Genomic DNA, 6,730 nt, shown 5'->3' with positions numbered 1-6,730 from the left:
AATTAACTGGACTATCATCATCATAGTCAATCTCACGAAATTCGAGGAAGACTTGCTTGCACTCTAAAAGAGAGTTCTTCGGTGACTGAACAGTCCAATAATGGAATTACTGTCTGTGTCACAGGTGTTACATACCTTCGTTGAAGGGAAAGATGAGTGGGGAATCTCCTTTGCCGCACGTTCCTTCCACTGCCTGTGCATGCTTTCTGCATGCACTCGGGGACGAAGCTCGAGCTGCTTAGCGCCCTCCAGGATGCTGTTATCTAATTGAGGCGGTCTGTGGCCATGGACTGCCAGGTTTCGTTGAGGATGTTGCATTTTATCAAACGGCTTTGAGGGTGTCCTTGAAATGTTTCTTTTGTCCACCTGAGGCTCACTTGCTCTGAATGATTTCCGAGAAGAGCGTATGCTTTGGGAATCTTGCATCAGGCATGTGAACAATGCGGCCCAATCGATAGAGCTGGTCGAATGTGGTCAGTGCTTAGATGCTGGGGATGTCGGCCTGTTCGCAGATTCTCATATTGATGCGACTGTCATCCTGGGCCATTTGGAGGATCTTGCTGACACATCGTTGGTTGTGTTTCTTTGCGATTTGTGCCGTAAAATGTAACTTTTCACAGTGGCAGAAGCTGTTCCAGGAGGTTGAAGTGGAGCATGAATGCTGGCATGGACTGCTTGGGCCAAATGGCCTGTTTCTGTGTCATTGATAATGAAGAAGAAAGCTGCAAACTGCAGGAAGATACCAATGCACTGGGCAGGTGGGCAGAACAGTGGCAAATGGAATTCAATTCGGATAATTGTGAGGTAATGTATTTGGTGATGTCTAACAAGGCAAGGGAATAAACATTAATTGGTACGACGCTGAAGTGTGTAGCGGACTAAAGGGACGGTGGAGTGCCAGTCCACAGATCCCTGAATGTAGCAGGCCAGAGAGATAATGTTGTTCAGAAGGCATGGAAGGTAACAGGCCAGGTAGATAATGTGGTTCATAAGGCATGTACAATATTTGCTATATTTCTCGCGGCATTGATTACAAGATCTCGGAGGTTATACTTCAACTGCATAAAACACTGGTTAGGCTGAAGGTGGACTACTGTGTTCAGTTATGGTCACCACATTTCAGGAAAGATATGATTGCACTGGAAAGGGTGCAGAGGAGATTGCAAGAATGTTGCCTGGACTGTTTTTTTTTAAGGAAAGTTTGGAAATGCTGTTCTGTTTTCAATGGCACAGAGGACGCTGAGGCGTGACCATTTCACACTTGATTCTCTGGAGTTTTATACAGAGGTGTATAAAATTATCAGGGTCCAAGATAGAGTGGGTAGGAAGGACGTGTTTCCTTTTGCAGAGTCGTTAACAACCACGGGGAATATATTCATGTTATTGGGGAAGTACGGCTGTTTCGACAAGCTATGAGTTGGTCGTGGGAGTCTGGAGCTCACTATCTGATTGGCTGTTGGCGGCAGAAACCCTCATACAATTTAAAAATACTTGCATGAGCATTTAAAATTGCAGTAACCTAAGAGCGGACATCGAGCTGGAAAGTGGGATTGAGGCTGGGAAGTTCTTAGTCGGCCAGTATCTACACGATGAGCTGAAATGTCCTCCTTCCATGCTGTCAATTTTTGCAATTCCGACATTACAACAGTGACCACAATTTAGAAGTACTTAATTTGCTGCGAACTGCTTTGGGAAGTCCTGAGGTGATAGTCGCCCTAGAAATGATAGTTTTTTTCTTTCACAGGGTCTGAAAAAAATGAATAGCAATAAGGCCGGTTAGCTCTGTTGTTTCGAGCCTGATGCGAATAACGCCAAAGTAGCGCGTTTTATTCACGTATTGGCTAATTATTTTATTCTTGGTGGTAGGGTGAAATTATTTTAGAGCAGCATAAACATTGAGGAAATAAACTCACAATGGACCTGCAATGATTTGAAGCAATGCTGCAAAATATTAGTTCTTCAGCATTTAAGGTACATTTGCATATCCTCCGCGGCTTTGCTACGTCTTGTATTTCAATCACAGAATGGCTCACTGCCGCAGATTGGTCTGCAGTGGGAAATATCAATCAGAAAAAAATACATATTCCGGTGTGCAATCCTTCATTCTCACCATCACGCTGCTCTGCACTCCAGCGGGTGCTTGGCCATTTGGCTCAGGCGTCTCACTTTGGTGCAAAACTAATGGTTTCAGAAGATTGCAGATTCGAGGCTTGCGTTGGTGCTTTTGTCAAATCTTGTTCCACTTTTAAAGTCAAACCATGTTCACATTCATTTGCTGAAGGTGATTTCCTTCCAAACATTGCAGGGACTCATCATTAAAATGCATTTTTTCATTCTGTCTCCTGTGTATATTTCTCACTGATCTTTGAAAATCGTTTCCAACAAACCAACCATCACTAATTAATGCCTCTAAATTAATAGTGTTTACAATTCCAACATCAGATTCGCATCTATCAGTGCAATAAAGGGAAATGTGATGAGATTCCAGCGCTATCCTCACGTAAACAATTAAATAAGGAACCACTTCCCATAGAATCGCTGCAAGCAGGCTTCGAACCTGCGTGGGAAAACTCCATTGGATTTCAAATCCAACGCCTTAACCACTCGGCCTTCGCAACTTCATTAGTGATATGCTTTAACAGTCCAATGATCGGTTCAAAATATCAGACAGATAGACTTTGAGTTAATATAATATAAGGTATTGAAAAATTGTGGGGTTGAATACCACCAGAGACGGATTTTACGTCAGAGTTTTATGTTTGCTGCTACGCACAATCAATTTTGCAGCAAATCAAAACTTCAGAGATGTGAAACTGCAGCACATCTCTTGCTGTTACACAAAGGCCACAATTATCCTTTAAAATCTCTGGGCGCCCTGAGTCGTTTGCGCAGTAACAGGAGCAAGACATCGAGCCTGTGACAGGCGGAGTCCATTAACCCCTCAAATCAGTTGCAAGGGACATGAGGATGAACAGTAGAACTCTATTCTGTTGCGCGAACCTGCAGCACAGATGACGAGAAGGCAATGGCAAACCCACGAACATGTTGCACAGAAATAGGATGAGGCCATTCAACACCTCGAGCATATTACATAGGACTAGGGGTTTGCCATTCCAACACGCAACATGATGAACAGGGTAATACATTTATACTTAGGTTAACTGACACCAGAGTGCGCCACTGTCGGATGTCCTTTAGGCAATACAGGAAGTCGGAACTTGTTCTTAACCGAAGTGGGAATCAAATAAATCCGGTGCACACCCGAGGCAGTTTACAATAAAGGACTTTTCTGTTGTTTCACACAGGGACAGGGGGAGTCATTCGGACCCTCGAGGACATTAAACAGGCGGAGACCAATAATAGTGACATGATAATTCACTCACCATCCAGGGGGTTTGACATTCCTTAGCTCCAACTGTTGACCAGAAACAGGAAGAGTCATTCATCCACTCGAGCACATTACACTGGCGGCCAATCATAGTCGCATGTCTGTTATTTCACTGGACTAGTAATCCAGAGAGAGAAAATTACAGCCCACCACTAGAGTACGGTAATTTAAATTTATTTAAATAAGACTGGAATTTAAAAGTACCAGTAATGGTGACCATTATCGTAACAAAACAATCTGATTGACTAGTATCTTTTAGGGAAGGATATCTGCCGACCTTACAAGTCTGGGCCGAGATGTGACTCTAGACCCACTTAACTGCCCGCTGAAATGGACTGGCGAGACATTCAGTTGCATATGGTTGCTCAGCAACACCTTAACGAGGGCAATTAGAGATGCGCAACAAATGCTGCCCTTCCTAACGAAGTCTACATGCTTGACTTAATCAAATAAAACACTGGGACCATAGATTGTTGCACAGGAACAAGAAGACCCTCAAGCCCAGGTTATAGAATGCTGAATCAGGAGACAACTAGAAGAATGGATACCTCGCTGGTTTCAAGACGTAAAGCAGAGAGTAGTGTTAAAATGGAGCTTTTCCTATTGGAAGAAGGTGGGTAGTGGTGTTCCACAACGACCTGTGTTGGGATCATTGTTGTTCAAAAGGTATATTGAAAATTTGACGAGGAAGCAAAAACAAAATTTCGAAATTTGCAAGTGATATCTAATTAGGGGGGGTGGTCAAAATTGAGGAGGACTGCAACAAATTACAGGATGTCATGAAAAATTTACATTTGAATTTCAAACCATATAAATGTGAGGTATTATATTTTGTTCTGAAAATAGGGTGGTTGCATATTATTTAAGGATGTCAGTCTGGGTGGCGTGGAGGATCAAAGCGATCACGGAAGAAAAATGCACAAAACTCTAAAAGTTAAAACACAGGTTATCAAGGCTATACAAAAGGCAAAGAAAACGAGATTATTTTTTTCTACACGGACAGAATATAAAAGTAGTGACGTTATTCTAAACATCTATTTAACCTTTGTTAGACCACACAGAATGCTGCTTACAGTTCCATTCGCCATATTATAAAAAGCATATACAGGCATTGAGAGGATGTAGAGTAGATTTACAAGGATGATGCATAAACAGTCAGTGCAAACATATCAGGAAAGGTTGAACATGCTGGGTCTACTTTCACTTGAAAAAAGAGGCTGAGGCGCTCCCCAGGTTTGGTACTCTGTTTACAAGGTAACGGTAGAGTGAGGTATATGTTTGGACATAAGGTTACAGATTGTGTGGAATAATATTCTGCTGCCGCTAATGTCCTACAGCACCTCAAGAATGCCCAGCTTTGAGCTGCTAGATCTCTTCAGAATCTATCACACATAGCACGGTGGTAGTGCCAGATAACACGATGCAGATGTGTCCTTCGTGTGAAGACAGGACTTGGTATCAACAAGGTTTGTCCAGTGTTCACTACTACTAATATTGCCATGGACAGTTGCATCTGCGACAGACAGATTGGTGAGGAGGAGGTCAAGTAGGTGTTTTAATGTCGGAGCGACAGTAGTGATGCAGCACTGCACTTTCGAGGTTGCTGACTTTCGGTTGTGATCTTAAACCGAGACCCTGTCTGCCCTCCGAACTGGACTTAAAAATCCCACGCCCACTATTCGGAAGGAGAGCAGGAGAGTTCACTCCGGTGTCATGGAGCCAATGTACATCCTTCAACCCACATCTGTTCACTATAAAATCGTTGGTTCTTGCTGTTGCAAATCTTCTTTTGCATTTCCTACCTTACAAAAGTGACCACACTGTAAAACTACTTAGCTGGCTGTGAACCGCTTTGGGAAGTCCTGAGGTGAACGACGCTGCAGAAATGCTCGGTTTATTCTTTTAGATCCACCGCTAAAAGTACGCGACAGTAGGGCCGGTTATTTCAGATGGTTCATGCATGGTGCTGTTAACGTGAAGGCCACGGGTTCCATCACCGTACGGGACATTTTATTTTTGCGTGGGGGAGGGCGGTGTTGCGAGTACTTTAGCTTTGTTATTCCAGAGAAGCTTGAACATTTAGGAACAAAACTCACAAGGGCCCTGCAAAATATTGAAGCAATGATGCAAAATCTTAGTTCTGATAAGAGCTGGTGGAAAGACTGATTGTTTCCAGCATTTAATGAACAATTCGCTTATCTTCGTGAATTTGGGACTTATCGCATTTCAATCAGTTAATGGCCCACTGCCGCTGATTGGTTTGCGTTCTCAGTATGGAACTGAAATAAATAAAATTCCCGTGAATCATCGCTCATTCTCAATATTAGTCTGCTGTGTACTGCAGGAGCAGCGTGGCTTAATGGAGAAAGAGTCTGACTTCTATGCAAACACTGATGTTATCTGAAGATTGTAGGTTTGAGTACTGCCTAAACTTGTTCAGCTCATCAGCTGAATGTGGTTTCCTGTCAAACATTGCAAGGCTCTTTAAAAAATGCACTTTTTTAATGCTGTTTTCTGTGTATATTTCTCAATGCTCTTTACAAAAGTTCCGAACAATCAAACAATCACTTATTGATTCTAGTAAATTATGATTGTTTCCAATTCGAATAATAAGTATGCATCAATCATTTTAACAAAAGGCAGTTCAGGAAATTCGGTTGAGTCTCAGTTTCAGTCATCTCGTCAGGGAATCGCTGCAAGCAGGGGTGGAACCAACGCGGGAAACCCCAATTGGATTTCAAGTCCAATGCCTTAACCACTCGGCTATCACATCTACATTTTGCAATTATTTTAATAATCAAATGGTCGTTTGAAAAATTAAGACAATTGGTCGACATGCTTGCCCTCTTGTATCTCCCAGTCGATGTGAAAACTAAATCGTAGAATCATTGAATCTCACAGCACAACAGGAAGCAATTCGGACAGAACTGGAAGAATTTACTTACCGTGAAAAATTGAACAGACTGGAGAGCTTTTCTCTGCGAAAGTCAAGGCAGATATTGTCTTTAATATTATGAAGTGTTATGATAGCGTCGACGTGGAGAAAATATTTGCTATTGTGCAGGAGTTCAGAATTACATGTCATCAATGAAAGACAGACACCGATTACTTCAGTGGGCAATTCAAGAGTAATTTCTTCACCAAAGATTGATCAGAATGTGGATCGTGCTAAGACGATAACGAATTGAGGTGACGAACACAGATGCTTTAAAGAGGGAGCAACCTAAGCACATGAGTGTGAAAGTAGTAGAAGGTTATGCGAATAGGATGAGTTGAAGTAGGATAGAAGTGGTCCCGGCCTGGAGACATATCTACTTTTAAACCTGCTAAAAAAACTGAATG

General features: G+C 42.4%; 2 non-coding genes across 2 annotated transcripts; both read right to left on the bottom strand.

The window, feature by feature from the left end:
* Positions 1 to 2,536: 2,536 nt before the first annotated feature.
* trnas-uga (transfer RNA serine (anticodon UGA)) lies at positions 2,537 to 2,618 on the bottom strand. The gene has a single exon. It is a non-coding gene; the product is annotated as a tRNA-Ser (tRNA).
* A 3,461-nt stretch (positions 2,619 to 6,079) lies between these two features.
* trnas-uga (transfer RNA serine (anticodon UGA)) lies at positions 6,080 to 6,161 on the bottom strand. Its single transcript has one exon. It is a non-coding gene; the product is annotated as a tRNA-Ser (tRNA).
* Positions 6,162 to 6,730: the final 569 nt, after the last annotated feature.

This window comes from Pristiophorus japonicus, unplaced genomic scaffold, assembly GCF_044704955.1.
Source record: "Pristiophorus japonicus isolate sPriJap1 unplaced genomic scaffold, sPriJap1.hap1 HAP1_SCAFFOLD_33, whole genome shotgun sequence".
Classification (NCBI taxonomy): Eukaryota; Metazoa; Chordata; class Chondrichthyes; family Pristiophoridae; genus Pristiophorus; species Pristiophorus japonicus.
The sequence above is the reverse complement of the archived record's forward strand: the minus strand, read 5'-3'. Positions and strand labels throughout refer to the sequence as shown.